Source organism: Heptranchias perlo, chromosome 4 (genome assembly GCF_035084215.1).
Source record: "Heptranchias perlo isolate sHepPer1 chromosome 4, sHepPer1.hap1, whole genome shotgun sequence".
Taxonomy (NCBI): Eukaryota; Metazoa; Chordata; class Chondrichthyes; order Hexanchiformes; family Hexanchidae; genus Heptranchias; species Heptranchias perlo.
The window spans coordinates 81,770,535-81,791,179 of record NC_090328.1 but is presented as its reverse complement, the minus strand read 5'-3'; the positions used below and the strand labels follow the sequence as shown (position 1 = coordinate 81,791,179).

Below are 20,645 nucleotides of genomic sequence, written 5' to 3'. Positions count from 1 at the left end.
TTGTCAACCCCAGTCCATCACCGGCATTTCCACATCATGGCTACCATCGACACCACAAACTGCCGGCTCACAGTGGAAAGGATATCCAAGAAGATCGCGCATATAGACACCTGAGGAAGGAGGAAGCCTCCGAAAGCTTGTGAATTTCAAATAAAATTGTTGGACTATAACTTGGTGTTGTAAAATTGTTTACAATTGTCAACCCCAGTCCATCACCGGCATCTCCACATCATCACTTTTAAATAATATTATAGTCTCTTCTCAGTGGCCGCAGGCAGGAGGCCATTGCATGCTGTGGTAACCCCCTGGGCAGAAAATTTCTTATAATTTCCCCACCAGTACTTTTAGTGATAATCGTGACTTTATGGTCTCTTGTTGTGGATTCACCAACTAGTGAAAACAATTGTATATTTATCTTCTCAGAACCTTTCCTAATTTTGAAACCTATGTTAGATCCCCCTCAACCTTCTCTACGCCAGTGAAAAAAGAACCAATTTTTCACGCCGTTCTTCATTAACTATAGCCTTTTATTCCTAGTATCATTCTAATAAATCCTGCTGTACATTTTGCATGGCTTTAATTTTCTTGCTAGAATGACATGCCCAGAACTGCATGCAATACTCCTACTGTGACCTAACTAGTGTCCTGGGCAAACTCAGCATCAGTTCCATGCCCCTATATATAAACTCAAAATCCCATTTGACTTTTTTATGGATCTTTTCAGCCTGCACCCTCACCCTTAAAGATTCATTATCTGTACCCCGAGATCTCTGTTCCTCCACTACATTAGTAATCTTACCTTTTAACGAATACTTCCTTTCACTGGTGTTCTTCCCAAAATCGACCATTTCACATTTTTCTGCACTAAACTGCATCTGCCATATATCTATCTACTTTGCTAATCTGTCTATGTCCTACTTCATTCTTCCTCATGGTTTGCCATGCCCCCTTATTTGGGGTCATCAGCAAACTTCAATAAAATATCTCTGTGTCGATTCCCAAATCATGTATATAAATAAAAAACAAAAAAGAGGTCCCATCACACATCTCTGGATCACACCACTGCTCATACCTTGCCAAGTCCAAAACATCTATTTAGCCCTATTTTCTGCTTGCTGTTCCCTAGCTATCTTTTCCTTTAATGAAAAGAAAGAACTTGCAGTTATATAGTGCCTTTGTGTCCTCAGGACATTCCAATTCACAGCCAATGAAGTACTTTTTAAACTGTAGTAATTCCTGAATACTGGATTGAAAACCAGCAGAGGTACTTGCCACCCCAGCCATCGTAACAAGGCTCTTCAGGCATTGTTTCAGCCCACTTAGGAGAAGGTAGTCCGAAGATAAAAACCGTGAGGAAGGCAAAAGGAAACCACCTCAGCAACTCTTTCCTGGTAAGTGGCTCAAGAATCTCGTGTGAGATTTGAGTTAGGACCTGCCCTAGGGCAGAACACAATGGACGGATGGACTGTTGTAATGTAGGGAAATGCAGCAGCCAATATGTGCAAGCAAATAGCAATGAGATAGAAGACCATATAATTTGTTTTAGTGGTGTTGAGGGATAAATGTTGGCCAGGACAACTGCCCCGGTCTTCTTCATATAATGCCATGGCCTCAGTTTAACATCATCATCCAAAACTAAGTATCTCCAACAGTACAGCACTCCATCAATACTGCACTGAAGTGTTAGCTTAGATTATGTACTTCAGTCCCTGGAGCGGGCTTGAATCCACATCCTTCTGAGAATGCTACCACTGAGCCAAGGCTGACGCTTAATGCCTTAGTTTTCGCACAAGTATCTTATCTATCATCATATCAAACACCTTCTGAAATTCATTATATATACTGACTACATTCCCTTTATTTATGGGATACGGTAGTGTAGTGATTAGTGGCTATGTAGTGATATGTTACTGATTTAGTACCCAGAGATCTGGACTAATAATCCAGAGAACCTGCTTTCAAATCCCACCATGGCAGTTTGAGAATTTGAATTCAGTTTAAAAGACCTGGAAATGAAAAGTTGGTATCCGTGACCATGAAGCTGTTAAGTTGTTGCAAAAACCCAACTGGTTCACTAAGGCCTTTTAGGGAAATAAACTTGCTGCGCTTAACTGGACTGGCCTAAGTGACTCCAATCTCACACCAATCTGGTTGATTCCTAGCAATCGACTCAGTTGTATGAAACCGCTATCAGCAGTTCAAGGAGAAGGCCCACCACCACTTTTTCAGGCAACTAGAGATGGACAATAAATGTGGGCCTTGCCAGTGACACCCAAATAACGAGAATGAATGAATAAAAAAGCAGTTCCCAATCTAACAATTCAAAAAATAGCTTACGACTAAAAAACAGCTGTGATTAAAGGCCTCTGACCAAGTCTACTGTTTCAAAGCAACAAAGTTAAATTCCTTTTTATTACTTTGAATTTCAGCAAAAGGATTCTCAGAGGTTATAACAATGGCTAGTGCGAAAAATGTCAATACAGTTAGGAATTTTCATCTTTGGGGTATAGGCACATTTTTGGGCTGAGTAGATGAGCTTTACTCAGCATTTGGCCCATGCTTTTTCATGTGTTTCATTCTCTATTACTGAAATCCTTCAACTTTACAACTACAAAAATTCACAAACAATTAAAAGGACAGAAACAAAATACTGCGGATACTGGAAATCTGAAATAAAAACAGAAAATGCTGGAAATACTCAGCAGGTCTGGCAGCATCTGTGGAGAAAGAAACAGAGTTAACGTTGCAGGTCGATGACCTTTCGTCAGAACTGGAAGAAGTTGAAGATTAAACAATTTTTAAGCAAGTACAAAGCCAGGGAAAGGGGAGGGGAGGAAAGAACAAAAGGGAAGGTCTGTGATAGGGTGGAGGGCAGGAGTGATTAAATGACAAAAGGGATGATGGTGCAAGGCAAGGAGGGTGGTAATAGAACAAGTAAAGAAGAAAAGATGGGGCTCGAGGAGCTGTAAATGGCAACATCAGAACCATTACCAGCAACTGTTGTCCGAAAAATGAGAGCAGTGGTTATGATTTGAGGTTATTGAAATCAATGTTGAGTCCAGAAGGGACCGAACACCTCCATTTAGTCCGCAATCATGACCCTGGCCTTCATAGAAACATTGAAAATAGGAGCAGGACTAGGCTATTCGGCCCTTCGAGCCTGCTCTGCCCTTCAATGTGATCATGGCTGATCTTCTATCACAATATCATATTTCTGCTCTCTCCCCATACCCCTTGATGCCTTTTGTACGAGAAATCTATCTAGCTTCTTCTTAAATATATTCAGTGACTTGGCCTCCATAGCCTTCTTGGTAGAGAATTCCACAGGTTCACCACCCTTTGAGTGAAGAGATTTCTCCTCATCTCAGTCCTAAATGTCCTACCCTGTATCCTAAGACTGTGACCCCTCATTCTGGACTCCCCAGCCAGGGGAAACATCCTCCCTGCATCCAGTCTGTCTAGCCCTGTCAGATTTTTATGTTTCAATGAGATCCCCTCTCATTCTTCTAAACTCGAGTGAATACAGACCGAGTCGACTCAATCTCTCCTCATATGACAGTCCTGCCATCCCAGGAATCAGTCTGGTGAACCTTCACTGCACTCCCTCTATGGCAAGTATATCCTTTCTTAGGTAAGGAGACCAAAACTGCACACAATACTCCAGGTGTGGTCTCATCAAGGCCCTGTATAACTGCTCCTATACTCAAATCCTCTTGCAATGAAGGCCAAAATACCATTTGCCTTCCTAACTGCTTGCTGCACCTGCATGTTTGCTTTCAGTGACTGGTGTACAAGGACACCCAGGTCCCTTTGTATATCAACATTCCCCAATCTATCACCATTTAAATAATACTCTGCCTTTCTGTTTTTCCTTCCAAAGTGGATAACTTCACATTTATCCACATTATACTGCATCTGCCATGTATTTGCCCACTCACTCAACTTGTCTAAATCGCCCTGAAGCCTCTTTTCATCCTCCTCACAACTCACGATCCCACCTAGTTTTGTGTCTTCAACAAACTTGGAAATATTACATTTGGTTCCCTCATCTAAATCATTGATATATATTGTGAAGAGCTGGGGCCCAAGCACTGATCCCTGCGGTACCCCACTAGTCACTGCCTGCCACCCCGAAAAAGACCCATTTATTCCGACTCTCAGTTTCCTGTCTGTTAACCAATTTTCAATTTGTGTCAGTATATTACCCCCAATCCCACATGCTTTAATTTTGCACACTAACCTCTTATGTGGGACTTCCGGTCGCACTCGCCATTTTAATTCCCCGTCCCACTCCCACTCTGACCTCGGCCTCTTACACTGTTCCAATGAAGCTCAACAGAAGCTCAAGGAACAGCACCTCATCTTTTGATTAGGCACTTTACCATCTCCTGGACTCAACATTGATTTCAATAACTTTTTGTCACACCTGGCAGTCAAAATTGGATGTAACATCTATAATTCCTTTGAAATTAAGCAATAATGTCTCTTCAGCTTACTATTACTCACCTTTCAAGTCTCCCTATACTAGGTGCCACTGCTGTCCCTCCAAAGTCCATCTCTCACGTCTGTTCATCTAGGTGGTACTAAATTTTATTTTAAATTCACGAGTTTGCTATTGGACCCCTCCTGCTGTTCAAGGCCTGTTCCCCTAGGCCCACAGCCTCGTCACCCAATTCCTTGGCCTGCAGCCTTTTGTGTTTGGTTCCTTCCTGGGCCCATGGCCTCCTGCTCCCATACCCGCTGTCTAAACTTTGCAGGTTATGAAAACAGCTTGGGCTAATACCTCCTGTCCCCGCTGCCTCATCTTCACCAGTTTCACATACCAGAACTTTTGTTTTCAAAGGGCTATGAGCACTCATTATGTATTTACCACTCTCCAAACTGTCAATGTCACAGGGGCACTTGAATCAGACATTTGAATCAGAATCATTCAGCACTCACAGCTCAGCACTGATACTGCAATCCAAGCAGGCTGTCAGTCATTACTGAATCCACTACCAGATTTCAGCTCAGTTTTTATAATTCTGGCTTGAATAACTCTGAAAGACTTGGGTGAACTGAGATGATATGGCTTTGAGCAAGCAAAAAATTAATCACAATAACTGTAGCCAAATGAATGATTTCCAAACACTGTTTTGTTTTGTGTGGATGAAGATTTGGTCAGCGCATAATTTCTTAGTATAATTCACGGATAGTTTGCCAGTGTATGAAAAGTTGACAATATTGTCTACTTAGTATTTATTGATCCAAAATCTCAGCAACAGAAGCAGCTCATTGATCTGTCTGCATAAGGGACAATGTGCAATTGTAAGAACTGCTCTTTCACTAAGCAGCAATAAGTTGAGAGATAAAACTTAATGTGAAACTGATAAAAACATCAATTCAGACGTGACATTCATATGGTAAGTCATAAGTCTGTGAGGAATAAGTTGATTAATAGTTAAACTGAGCTGAGAAGAGTGTTATTACTGGCCAAAATAAACAGATTATGGTCCAGAGTTTATAATCCAGAGTCCAGAGTTCATTCAAAAGTAAAATACTGTGTATGCTGGAAATCTGAAATAAAACCAGAAAATGCTGGAGAAGCCCAGCAAGTCAGGCAACATCTGTGGAGAGAGAAACAGAGTTAACGTTTCAGGTCGAAGACCCTTCGTCAGAACTGGAAGATGTTAAAAGAATTAAAGTTTTTGAACAAGTACAGTGCCAGGGAAAGGGGGGGGGGGCGGAGGGAAGAAAGAACAAAATGGAAGGTCTGTGATCGGGTAGAGGGCACTAGTGATTAAATGACAAAAGGGATGATGGTGCAAGGCAAGGAAGGTGGTAATGGGACAGGTTAAGAAATAAAAGATTGATCAGGAGTAGCTGTAAATGGCAGCAACAGAATCAGCACCAGCACTAGTTGACTGAAAAAATGGGAGCAGTGGTTATGATCTGAAGTTATTGAAATCAATGTTAAGTCCGGAAGGTTGTAAAGTGTCTAAACGAAAGATGAGGTGCTGTTCCTCGAGCTTACGATGAGCTTAATTGGAACAGTGTAAGAGGCCGAAGACAGAGAGTTCAGAGTAGAAATGGGAAGGGGAATTAAAATGGCAAGTGACCGGCAGGTTAGGGTCACTGTTGCGGACAGAGTGGAGATGTTCAGCAAAGCGATTACCCAGTCTGCATTTGTAGAGAAGATCGCATTGTGTGCACCGGATACAGTATATTAAATTGAAAGAAGTACCAGTAAACTGCTGTTTCACCTGGAAGGAGTGTTTGGGGCCCTGGATGGTGGGAAGGGAGGAGGTGAAGGGGCAGGTGTTGCATCTCTTGCGCTCGCACGGGAAGGTGCCGTGGGGAGGAGAGCAGGTGTTGGGGGTGATGCGGGGGGAGCGGTCCCTTGGGAATACTGAAAGGGGAGAGGAGGGGTAGATGTGTTTGGTGGTCGGATCAGGCTGGAGGTGCCAGAAGTGGCGGAGGATGATACGTTGAATGTGGAGGCTGGTGGGGTGGAAGGTGAGGACAAGGGGGACCTTATCACAGTTCTGGGAGGGAAGGGAAGGAGTGAGGGCAGAAGTGCGGGAAATGGAATGGACACGGTCGAGGGCCCCATCAACTACACGTAAAAGGTGTCGCGATGGGAACCTGTATGGGTTCCAGCTATGCCTGTCATTTTGTGGGATACGTGGAACATTTCTTGTTCCTGTCCTACTCAGGTCCCCTCCATCACCTCTTTTTCCGGTATACTGATGACTGTATTGGTGCAGTTTCCTGCTCTTGCCCTGAACTTTCATCAACTTTGCTTCCAATTTTCACCCATCCCTCGCCTTCACATGGTCCATCTCCGACTCTTCCCTTCCTCGAATTCTCTATCTCTGTTTCTGGGGATAGGCTGTCAACCAATATCTATTATAAGCCCAACGACTCCCATAGCTAACTTGATTACACTTCCTCCCACCTCGCTTCCAGTAAGGACTCTATTCCCTTCTCCCAGTTTCTCCGTCTCCATCGCATCTGTTCTGACATACCACCTTCTGCACCGGTGCTTCCAGTGTGTCTTCCTTTTTCCTCAGCCAAGTATTCCCTCCACTGTACTTGACAGGGCCCTCCACTGTGTCCGTCCTATTTCCCGCACTTCTGCCCTCACCCCTTCCCTTCCCTCCCAGAACCATGATAGGGTCCCCCTTATCCTCACCTTCCACCCCACCAGCCTCCACATTCAACGTATCATCCTCTGCCACTTCCGCCACCTCCAGCCCGATCCAACCACCAATCACATCTTCCCGTCCTCCCCCCTTTCAGTATTCCCAAGGGACCGCTCCCCCCGCAGCACCCTGGTCCACTCTTCCATCAACCCAACACCTGCTCTCCTCCCCACGGCACCTTCCCATGCAAGCGCAGGAGATGCAACACCTGCCCTTCACCTCCTTTCTTCCCACCATCCAGGGCCCCAAACACTCCTTCCAGGTGAAATAGCAGTTTACTTGTACTTCTTTCAATTTAGTATACTGTATTCACTACTCACGATGCAGTCTCCCCTACACTGAGGAGACCAAATGCAGACTGGGTAATTGCTTTGCTGAACACCTCCGCTCTGTCCGCAAGCATGACCCTGACCTACCGGTCACTTGCCATTTTAATTCCCCTTCCCACTCCTACTCTGACCTCTCTGTCCTCGGCCTCTTACACTGTTCCACTGAAGTTCAACGTAAGCTCGAGGAACAGCACCTCATCTTTCGTTTAGGCACTTTACAACCTTCCGGACTCAACATCGATTTCAATAATTTCGGATCATAACCACTGCTCCCATTTTTTCGGTCAGCTAGTGCTGGTGATGGTTCTGCTGTTGCCATTTACAGCTGCTCCTGATCAATCTTTTATTTCTCAACCTGTCCCATTACCACATTCCTTGTCTTGCACCATCATCCCTTTTGTTAAATCTTTAACAACTTCCAGTTCTGATGAAAGGTCTTCGACCTGAAACTTTAACTCTGTTTCTTTCTCACAGATGCTGCCTGACTTGCTGAGTATTTCCAGCATTTTCTGTTTTTAGTCCAGAGTTCATTGATGGAGTCAAGGAAGTAGATTTAAATGTGCTTTTATCTTTTGTCCCGAAACCTTCCAGTACAAGGAAGTAATGATATTTAGCTTCCAAGAACATTTATCAGTAAGTAAGATAATCTATGGGAGTATATAATAAATATCACTCAAAGTTACTCAAACTTTCTAAACAAATGTATTTAAATTATAGGTGCCAGCGTTATTGGTGAAAATTCCTTTTGCATATTGTTCTCAGCTTATCTTCCACAAGTGAAAACATGTTGGCTGGGATCATCCTATGCAGTAAAATAACTACACATTTAGCTCTTAAAGCAGAAAGGTTATTACGATAAATTAACTGTGAAAATTTGAGTTATCACAGTACTAATGGATTGCCACACAGTGATTAAAACACCAACTGAGTTAATTGTTATGGGATGATCTGACTAAAATAAGCCAAGTTGCAAATTTCTTGTATACTAAAGTGGTGTGCTCTAAATTACATTGGATTTTGGATTTAATACCTATGTTAGACAAATGCTGTGACCCTTCTAGATCCAGATTTAGCTTACTTGACGTTCTCATTTTAGAATACAAAGAGTGGAGTGGGAGAAACATATCTTGCGATAAATCCTTAACATGTTAAATTGAAATAAAAATACAAACACAGCTGCAAGCTTTTGCTGTATTCAAATACAAACATTCACATTAAAAAAAATGTCATACAAGAGCTTTAAATTCTGGAAAAAGGAACATGACTGCTTAGACATTATCATCTCCCTTAAAGCCTTAGAATGTAAAGAAGTCTTGACAGCTCCCAGGCTTACATGCTTTGAGATAATTCAGATGCAATTAAGCTGTGCAGATTGAATCCAGAGCCACTGTATATTTGATACTGTACTACTATCCACAATCCAAACACAAATGATCTACAAGATCCAATATGACTGCATAGATCCCAAGTCATGAAACTCAGAAAACCTGACAAACAACTTCAAAAACCTCAACACCAACAACAGCCAATCTCCGGAAGCCATCCTACAACTCATCCGCTTCATCCTGGATCACAATGTCTTCACCTTCGATAACCAGTTCTTTACCCAAACACACGGAACAGCCATGGGGACCAAATTCGCACCCCAATACGCCAACATTTTCATGCACAAGTTCGAGCAGGACTTCTTCACTGCACAAGACCTCCAACCAACACTATACACCAGATACATCGACGACATTTTCTTTCTATGGACCCACGGCAAGGAATCACTAAAGAGACTACACGATAACATCAACAAGTTCCATCCCACCATCAAGCTCACCATGGACTACTCCTCAGAATCAGTTTCTTTCTTGGACACACGAATCTCCATCAAAGACGGGCACCTCAGCACCTCACTCTACCGCAAGCCCACGGACAACCTCACGATGCTCCACTTTTCCAGCTTCCACCCTAACCACGTCAAAGAGGCCATCCCCTATGGACAGGCCCTGCGAATACACAGGGTCTGCTCAGACGAGGAGGAACGCGATGGACACCTACAGACGCTGAAAGACGCCCTAGTAAGAACGGGATATGACGCTCGACTCATCGATCGACAGTTCCGACGGGCCACAGCAAAAAATCGCATAGACCTCCTCAGGAGACTAACACGGGACGCAACCAACAGAGTACCCTTTGTCGTCCAGTACTTCCCCGGAGCGGAGAAACTACGCCATGTTCTCCGCAGCCTTCAACATGTCATCAATGAGGACAAACACCTCGCTATGGCCATCCCCACACCTCCACTACTCGCCTTTAAACAGCCACCCAACCTCAAACAGACCATCGTTCGCAGCAAACTACCTAGCTTTCAAGAGAACAGCGTCCACGACGCCACACAACCCTGCCACGGTAACCTCTGCAAGACATGCCAGATCATCGACACAGATACCACCATCACACGAGAGGACACCACCCACCAGGTGCATGGTTCATACTCCTGTGACTCGGCCAACGTTGTCTACCTCATACGTTGCAGGAAAGGATGCCCCAGAGCATGGTACATTGGCGAGACCATGCAGACGCTGCGACAACGGATGAACGGACACCGCGCAACAATCGCCAAACAGGAGGGTTCCCTCCCAGTCGGGGAACACTTCAGCAGTCATGGACATTCATCCACCGACCTTCGGGTAAGCGTACTCCAAGGCGGCCTTCGAGACACACGACAACGCAAAATCGTCGAGCAGAAATTGATAGCCAAGTTCCGCACCCATGAGGACGGCCTCAACCGGGATCTTGGGTTCATGTCACGCTACACGTTACCCCACCAGCGAACAAATGTTATCTGTTTTTAATATAATGGGTCATTTGCTGGCTCTCTCTGCCTTCCGGATGTTTCTGCCTCTCTCTGTTTTTTTTCTCTGTTTTTTTTCCCTGTTTGTTTTTTTGTTGAATGTGTATTCGGGGGTTCTGCAGGTGACACCTCTCTGTCTGAACACGGTGATTGCCTTGGCAACGGGCAGTTGCAGGGGCAGTCTGTAAACACCATGTATTGTTCTATATGTATAAATGCGTAGGCTTCAAGGAGCTCTTGAAACATTTGCCTGAGGAAGGAGGAAATCTCCGAAAGCTTGTGAATTTAAAATAAAATTGCTGGACTATAACTTGGTGTTGTAAAATTGTTTACAATTGTCAACCCCAGTCCATCACCGGCATCTCCACATTCAAAAAAGCTGACACAGTTCCCAGAAAAAACTAAACTCATAAACCTCTTTACGACTGAAAAACGGCTGTGATTAAAGGCCTCGGACCAAGTCCGCAGTTTCAAGGCGACAAAGTTAAACTCCTTTTTATTACTTCGAATTTCATGAGTTTTATTAGTGTTTAATTTATTAGAGTTTTATTAGAATTTCGCTAGCAAAAAACAAAAGGTCTTTGAGTTGGTGCATCTCCACTGAGCAGTAAGAACTATTGACAATGGCCTGCTCAAAAAGTACCCTGCAGGGTGTCAGCAGAAACAAGTTACCCAGATATAGTAACAATGCATTGAACATCCTACATCCACAATGCTAAATGTGCTAATCACATCATTTTAAAACCATCACTTCTAGTAACCAAACTCAGACAAGTCTCAGAATGAAGTCAACATGGAGTTCACATGTACTTTAAACTTTGCACATTTACATCCCACCAGAACAACATACCAGTTGCAGTAAACAGTAATTTTGTTATTATCATACTCTTTCTACTTTATCGCACGTTTAAAACTCAAAAGGCATCATTTCAACGCAAAAGATAAATTCCTTGCTTTGTAAAGCCTGGTTTTCATTGTAGAAAGGGATGGAGCAAATGTTGCTACATTCCAATTTAGAATTGATTAGACAGTGGTAATACTGCAAGTGTTGATATTCAGAGACAATCATATTATCTGATTAGTATCCACTATGAGCATTTAACAACAGATTTGCAAATTACTATCCTTGCCAATCTTACAATAAATTTGCAAGGATACACACTGTGCCAAGGGAAGAGTAGCCATAGGCTTGCGTTCTTCATAAGCACATAAATAATCACAGAAATAAGCACAGCTATCTCCATGGTTGAGTTCCCTCATTTCAGATCTTGAAAATGTTGCTAAAGTTTCACATTACTCATGCTTTGGGAGATCAGTTGTATCAGTCAGCCTGCAAAAACCATTACATTAATCTTCACTTGCGTGCAAGACACACCGGATTCATACGTGCTGTTTCCCAACCCTGTTTGTGCTGTTAGCAAAGCTGCGATAAACCACATTCCAAGTACTAATACACAATTTCAACAATATTGCCTATTCTGGTTTCCTCTAAAACCTAGCACATCACTATGTATGTGCACACTTACTATTGTGATAATCTATTTTGTGCATGTGCCCAAGTTTCAGAGGGAACCAGCGGGCCTACTCTATGTGTGCCTTGCTTCACTTGGATGATCACATGATGAATCCACCTACCATTATGAGTCTGTCCTGCTTGTCCGAGGATGGGCTCAGCCTTACACCGGTACAAAGAAAAAAGAAAGTTTAAATGTTTGCTACAACATCTCTCTGGGTTTGGGTGCTATTTTGGTTCCAGCTACAAGGCTGAAGTTGGTTCCCTTGGTATCAAAGTTTCAGTGAAAGCAAAGCAACTGACTCGGAGTGCAATTTGGGTGCCTGCTACTACTATTTTTCAGTTTAATTTACACTGGCAACATGGGTTTATTCTCCAAAATCAAGTTATCTTGGGGAGTATACACAAAAGATACTACAGGCATGTATTCAGCTTGAAAACTGTTACATATACATCTAAAATTTAAAATCTCAGTTTGACCATGTAAATATAATCTAAATCAATGACAACACCAATTTAATGTACTGCAATTATAGTGGTTTTGTTTGCAAAAGCGTGCCTCTGTGATTGGAGAGAGGTAATAGCTGTATTTGTGAATCGGGGCAAGGGAAGGAATGCATCTTTGAATGAGGAAAATAAGTGCCTTTGTAAATGGGGAAAAGGTAAGGAAAACCTCTGAATGGGGGAGAGCGAAGAGTGTGTCAATGAATGGGGGAAGAGGCAAGAAATGCCTCAGAATGGGAAAACGAGTACCTATATAAATAGGGAAGGAATGCCTCTGTGAATAGGGGAAAGAGAAAGGAGAGCGTCTGTGAATGGGAGGAGGAGAAGGAGTTAAATCGAGTCTACAGTGCAGAAACAGGTCATTCGGCCCACTGGTCTATGCAGGCGTTTATGATTCATACAAGCGTCCTCCCACCCCTCTTCATCTAACCCTATCAACAAATCCTTCTTTTCCTTTCTTCCTCGTGTGCTTATCTAGTTATCTAGCTTCCCCTTAAATGAATCTATGCAATTTGCCTTGTGGTAGTGCATTCCACATTCTTAGCACTCTTTGAGTAAAGAAGTTTCTCCTGAATTCTCTGTTGGATTTATTAGTGACTATCCTATATTTATGGCCTCTAGTTTTGGATTCCTCCACAAATGGAAACATTTTCTCGATGTCTATCCTATCAAACCCTTTCATTATCTTAAGGACCTCTATCAGGTCACCCTTTAGCCTTCTCTTTTCTTGAGAAAAGAGCCCCAGCCTGCTCAGCCTTTCCTGATAAGTATATCCTCTCATCCTCTCAGATCTGGTATCATCCTTGTGAATTTTTTTTGCAACTTCTTCGATGTCTCTATATTCTTTTTATAATATGGAGACCAGATCTGTGCACAGTACTCCAAATGTGGTCCAACCAAGGTTCTATACAAGTTTAGCATAACTTCTGTGCTTTTCAATTCTATCCCTCTAGAAATGAGCCCCAGTAGTTTGCTATTTTTAAGGGCCTTGTTAACTTGCGCCGCTACTTCTGTGAACGGGGGAAGGAGTGGCTGAGAACAGGGAGGGGGAAAGGGGGGAAAAGGAGTGCCTGTGAACGGGGGAGGGGGGGGGGGAAGGAGTGCCTGTCAACGGGGGAGGGGAAGGAGTGCCTGTGAACGGGGGAGGGGAAGGAGTGCCTGTGAACGGGGGAGGGGAAGGAGTGCCTGTGAACGGGGGAGGGGAAGGAGTGCCTGTGAACGGGGGAGGGGAAGGAGTGCCTGTGAACGGGGGAGGGGGGGGAGGAGTGCCTGTGAACGGGGGGGGGGGGGGGGGGAGGGAGTGCCTGTGAACGGGGGAGGGGGGGGAAGGAGTGCCTGTGAACGGGGGGGGGTGGGGTGGGAGAGGAGTGCCTGTGAACGGGGGAGAGGAGGGAGGAGTGCCTGTGAACGGGGGAGAGGAGGGAGGAGTGCCTGTGAACGGGGGAGAGGAGGAAGGAGTGCCTGTGAACGGGGGAGAGGAGGAAGGAGTGCCTGTGAACGGGGGAGAGGAGGAAGGAGTGCCTGTGAACGGGGGAGAGGAGGGAGGAGTGCCTGTGAACGGGGGAGAGGAGGGAGGAGTGCCTGTGAACGGGGGAGAGGAGGGAGGAGTGCCTGTGAACGCCGGGGGGGGGGAGGAGTGCCTGTGAACGGGGGGGGAGGAGTGCCTGTGAACGTGGGGGGGGGGTGGGGGAGGAGTGCCTGTGAACGTGGGGGGGGGGGGGGGAGGAGTGCCTGTGAACGTGGGGGGGGGGGGGAGGTGTGCCTGTGAACGGGGGGGGGGGGGGGGGGGGGGGGGAGTGCCTGTGAACGGGGGGGGGGCGGGGAGGAGTGCCTGTGAACGTGAGGGGGTGGGGGGGGGGGGGGGGGAGGTGTGCCTGTGAACTGGGGGGGGGGGGGGGGAGTGCCTGTGAACGGGGGAGAGGAGGAAGGAGTCCTTTTAGATTTAAAAAATCATTTGTTAAATAAAAAAGATGTTCTAAAATTAACCAGAATGCACCATTTTAAATGTAAAATTAAAAATTTGAGGGCCCCATATGTTCCTACTCCCTAAAAATGCATATAACAATTTGCACGAGAAGGGTGGGGCAGCATTTGGAGAAAGTGTGTAAATTTCTCTATTTACTGGCTACACTTTGATATCAAAGGTTGTTCCTTGATTCACCGCATTGTCGATGTAATTGTCTCCTTCGAAACATTTTATTTTTAACTGTCAAATTTTTATATTTTTCACTTTGCTATATTCAACTGCAGCCTTTAAAGGGTTAAGATAATCAGCATTCAGAAATCTGCTCTAAGTACCACCAAAACCAATATGGGTCACTCACCTTAGCTCTACATGCACACACACATATGGCTTACGTTTACACATACTTCATTATCATCGGCATCTATCAAATCAGCAACATGTCCAGCGTGAACTGGCAGCCAAGAATGGACATAGGTGCGTTCAGCTTTAACAACTTCCTTTGTACTTTTGCAGAATGACAAACTAAAAGATATTTGATCAAGAGGCCTAAAAATAATCTTGTGCCTTTTTTCTTTCATTTTAGGTTAACTTATTTGGACCACAGTGAATTTCTCTAAGAACGTAAGAAAACTAAGTGCAAAACCCAAAAGCCATTTCCTGTCAATGTCCACACCCACACACACTCTTCATTTTAAAAAGCTCAGGTTTTATGATTATCATTGTGTCAGTACAAATGTAGTTACAAAATCTTGCTTCGCATTCTCCCCAAAGTAATTGAATTTTGGGGAATGGCTGGTGCAACTGATATTGATATTTATGTATTCATCTCATTACCATTAGTAGATGTGAACCTTATGTAGTAAGGACTTTATACAAGAAACATATGTACATTCAGCCCAAATAACATTTAATTAAGCTTCGGTAAAATTATATGTTGTACAATGCATTTAAGGACATCCCAGGTTTCTTAATCATTAATTCTACAATATCAAAAATACAATTTTCTCTGGTAACATTAACATTTTTAGATTGTTTTAATTGTGCGATTATTTGATCACTGAATTAAATCCAGTTACTTTAAGCTCAAAATAATTTTAAATTTTTTGGAATGTTTAACGGACGTATATTCAAGTATAAGTAATACTCGCTCTCATTAGTCATGTAATGTGACTGAAAATAATATATAAACAAAACTGAATTTCAGAATTCAATGAAGTAGTGATATAGATTTTATTTTTTGCTCAGCTGGGTGTCTAACATTCATGGAAACCCAACTCCATACTTATTTCAGCAAACAAAACACTTGAGATTTTATTTGTGGTTATATTTTCTTAAAAGTCATTTTTTGTTGTTGTAAAGGCATACAAAAATTATACTATGCAGCAGCTTGTAATTGAGAATTTTCACAGTAAAATGTTACTTTTATAACAAAATATACTTTCAGAACTTCAGAATGCAATTATTAATTGTAAGCATAAATGTACAAGATATGATTGTCAATGGTCCATCAGGACTTGGTATTGATGGGTGACTGATACTAAAGTTGTTAAGGTCACATAGATTCCAAACTGCTATCGTAAAGTGTCCATGATGTGGAGATGCCGGTGATGGACTGGGGTTGACAAATGTAAAGAATCTTACAACACCAGGTTATAGTCCAACAAATTGTTGGACTATAACCTGGTGTTGTAAGATTCTTTACAATCGTAAAGTGAGCCATAAACCTTACACTGAGATAAGTTTCTAGCTTTCTGTTTTGACTGTCAGTGTCCTCAGTCATTCCCAGTTGTATTAGTGAGAATAATTTAATTATGTTAGTTTTGTAGCCTGCAAATCAAATGTAATTAATTTGTAATTAACGATTAATAAATTGTATAGTATTGGTACCCGTGATGCTCACTTGTATTTGTATTTTTCAATTAAGAACATAGTTAATCATCCCCAACCATAACAGCAATAACCATTTGGTGGTGTTAATTATTAACTGGCCTGAGAATTAAACATAAAAAAAATTGTGATAATATTTCTAAACCAGCCCTATTGTAGGATCTGGTAGAAGACTGTCTCAACATATGGTTTGATTAAATTATTTGCCAGTTTAGCCTCCATAATGCGCTCTTATAATGTGCTCTTCTGCAAGATATCTAAACAAATAAACCCCATTGCACACAACTAAATCAAAAAATGATTATATTGGCATCACTCATAAAAGGCTCAGTGCTATGCATCTTACCAAGAAACATTTACAAAAAAAAAATCATAATTATATAAGGATAGCTCATTGATACCTTTCTTTCTTAACAATTCTCATTTTTCATCACCAGTTATGTCATACACAGAGTAGAAGTTCTCCAATGTACACACAGCATCCTTTTTACCATCAAAAAAGAGTAGCAGCGAACTTGCACACTGCACAGTCCCACAAACAGCAATGAGATAATTGACCAGATAATCTGTTTTTGGTGGTGTTGTTGAGGGATAAATGTTGTCAAGCACAACTCCCCTGCTCTTCTTTAAGAAGTACCATGGGATCTTTCAAATCCACCTGAGAGGGTGGACAGGATTTCAGTTTAACATATTTCATCTGAAGGCAGCACTGTCAACAGTGCAGCAATCCCTCAGAACTGCACTGAAGTGTCAGCCTAGATAAAGTGCTCAAGTCTCTGGACTGGTACTTGAACCCACAATCTTCTGACTCAGGCAAGAGTGCTGCCAGCGAGCCACAGTTGACACTTGTGAAAAGTGTACTAACATTTTGGTACTTCTCTGTTAGTTTCCTGTGTAGTGTCAGGGGTCTAAACTTGGAGTATCTGAATAAATTGTTGCTGCCAAGTTACAGTCAAACCTACTAAAATACACTAAAACCTGCCATCAAACACCAATAAACTTAAAATGTAGCAGTGCACCAACAAAAGAGACCATTAAGCCACCAAACTATTCTAGTTTTTAACAATTATTTTAAAACGTTATTTTTTAGAGTGACATTTTATGTACACATACTGCAAAACCCGTTTGGAGTAACAGAAACACAAATGAAATTCTCTAGATGGTAAACCAAATACAAGAGCTGCCCGTTAGTTATGTATCTAGATTTTTCTCATTGATTTCCCACCACGAGCAACGGCACGTACAGAATGCAGAAGTGAGGAAGAGAGAAGTTAACTTTTCATAATTTCATGTTTAAAGAAAATTTGCTTTGGAAGCTTTTCAGGATTGATATCCTCTGCAGATGTAATTGATAGCACTTGTTCGCAGGTGCGTTTTTACTTGTTCTCAAAAATGTGGCCCTAATACAGATACAAAATTTGGCGCTTGTGTGGCCGGACGGTGACACGACTGTGTCTGCACGGGGTTCATCACAAACTGCTTCGGGGTCGATGCGAACTATATGTACACATGTTTTAAAATGGCTATATATAGACATTACATATATGTCTCAAAAACGCTCGCAACCTGTCTGCAGCCAAAGTTCCTGTTCCCACTTTGGGTCGTTTCTGATTACAAAGTCAGACAACAGGTTTTACAAAAAAACCCTCAAATATCATGCAAGTTAATGAGATGCAACTTGTTTTTTTTAACATCAGATGCGCCTGCATTAGCAGCGTAAGGTGACTTTCAAATTAGTTCCGATTAAACAAAGTGAGTCTGTGTATGGATTTTTTTTACATGCTGGCTGATATGATTATCATATTCTTATTTCATTAAAATACGTTTGAAATGCAAGAAGACCGACGAGTGATGCCGCCTAAAATCCACCCCACTTTGGTTTCCCACAAATTTGTTGAACTATCAAAGAACAACGTTTTCAATTAGATTCACCGTTCTGTAAAGCAACAAACCAAAGAAAATGAAAAGAGAGAAAGTTGGAGAGACACAAGGTCAGAAAGAACAGAGAAGTTAACGTTTTGGTTGTGGATCAACGGTCTTGTCTCTCCACTGTCTCTCTTTGTTTTTAATTCAGATTTCCAGCACCTTGCTTTTAAGGAAAATGAAGACAGTAATAACACAACCAAGGCATTTCAATGCTACTGAAGTTGTGAGAACATAAAAGTACAAGTATTTAAATGCTTGGGTCAATAAGATCGCGTTGACTCCAAATTGATTGATCCAGTGTCATTTCCAGACCCATGCTTAACCTTCAATGTAATTCAATGCCCCCAGTTCCTTTTTTTTGTGTCAAATTATTTAGCAAAGTACACATCACTACATCAAATCTGACAATACAAACGAACAAAAAGCAGACAATTCTAAAGGTTTGCATTAATGGTGAAGTATGTCCTGGTTGAATTACCACTGCTCCTGCTAACTCTCCACTGGATCAAAGTCCCCTCTGTCATTGCACTAAAGTGACCGAATTCAGCTCGTTGGTTCGAAATTCAATTCGTTGTCAAAACAAAAGAACCGTACAATTTAATCTAGGCCATGGAAACACTATCCAGGACAAGCCAATTTCCCTATTTTCTGCCGCTGCAAAGTGCCTGGAGGAACTTGGGTATGTTGTAAAACACGAACCAATTCCATTCCGCACGCACTCCCTTGTAATGTTCGCTAAACAAACTTTTAAACCGGAAAAGGACAACATAAACCTTTTTTTATTAGAACGAAAGGAAACAAATGAGTGCTCACAGGTTTTCATTTTTAAATTATAAAATGCTTCCTCTGAGTTAAATTGCTAAATATGATGTGGCGATAATGCACTACAAATGAATCCGTAATTTACACTCCACATTTTCCATGGATCTACTCCTTAATCCCAATGTTCTTACCTTGGCGGCTTTTTCTCGCTGAATCTACTTCTCGCAGTCACCGCTTCATATTAAAATATAACTAATGAAAGGTTCCGTTTTTGATATTAATACAATTTACTAAATAACGATGCGAGTCTCTACAAAAAAAGGGCCTTGGGAAAAACACTACACGTTTAACGACACTATAGTGAGTGTCTGTATTAAAAGAAAAACACTTCACACTATTATTGTTTGATCCGGAATGGGTGTTGAAGATTTAACAGTTTTGGACATTCGATGTTAGTCGAAAGAGAGTGAGCTGTGAAAGGGGCAGTTACTTCCTCTTACAATCTAGAGTCCAGTCCTCATTGTTACTTCCTGGTGTCAATTTATTCTGAAAACTTCCCTCTTTCACAAGTCAGCAACTGACAAGCAAATATTGGCGTAAAAAGCTTCCATTTATTAATTAACAACATTGGAAATTGCAATGTTATCCCAAAGATGTAGATTTTTAAAAATTGTAAACATAGTTGTCACTTAATCCAATTGGTTTAATAAATAAATAAATCTCTTTCATCATATTTACCTCAACAAACCATACTCATGACCTTCTGGGAAGATCCTCCCAAAGCAACAAACTTTAAGTTGTTTTGTTTATGTTTGAAGGGATTTGCATCAATTGCTTTGTTAGTAAGCACATAACCTTTAACTGCTTACTGCAAGAACGACAATGTGAATAATCTAATTTTTTGCATCAGCCGTAAAGTGGGCTTTTAAAAAATTGTTCTCAGGATATGGGCGACGTTGGCAAGGCCGGATTCTATTGTCCATCCCTGGTTGCCTTAAGAAGGTGGTGGTAGGTGATGGTTTAAATTGACCTGAACACATCAATATAATTAAAAGTTTTGCATCGAGAGCCTACCCTTAGTGTGTGGGAAAGGTATTTTATGTCAAAAAAAGCAAATAGTATCAAATTTAAAAACCTTACACTTGAAAGTGTCACGTGTTCAAAGTGTATGCCACACTTGTATCTAATTGAATCAATAACTACTATCTGTTAGCTTAACCATAGTGATTTGTCCAAATATAGGCAGCTAGAAAATCTACCAAAGGTTTACCGTACATAGGTAGGAAAAATAACCAATCATGAACTACCATCCAACACAAGATCAACCAATCAAATAGCCCAATGCTTTTCCAAGTTACTAATTAGGAACCAGCAAGTACCACAAAAGCAACCAATCAAATTGCCAAAGATTTCAAAGTTGTTCCAGTGGCCTTTTTTTTCTGACCCACTGCACTATATATCTAGATAACAATTACATTTATAACATAATACATTAAAATTACATAATTCTTAAAAATCTCAATAAACTAAACTATAAAGATGACTTAAACAACTTCCCCTCTTCCATCGATCCCACGGTGAATACCATCAGGCCTCCCAACATCCTGGGCCACATATTTTTCCATCTATAGCCAGCCAGCTTTCCCTTCAATCTAATGATACAAAATGCACAAGTACAGACTGGCAACCCTGCCACACACACACAGGCACTGGGAGCTTAAGGATTGGAATT

General features: G+C 42.0%; 1 protein-coding gene across 3 annotated transcripts in view; it reads right to left on the bottom strand.

Moving 5' to 3' along the window:
• Positions 1-19,402, bottom strand: part of syk (spleen tyrosine kinase) — a 120,293-nt gene extending 100,891 nt beyond the window's left edge. For 2 of the 3 annotated variants that reach the window (XM_067983238.1, XM_067983240.1), the window contains exon 1: positions 19,105-19,402. The gene's annotated coding sequence lies outside the window, so the exon portion shown is untranslated. Of the gene's footprint in view, positions 1-18,629; positions 18,711-19,104 lie in introns of those variants that run through there. The other variant, XM_067983239.1, reaches the window with a different exon arrangement.
• Positions 19,403-20,645: the final 1,243 nt, after the last annotated feature.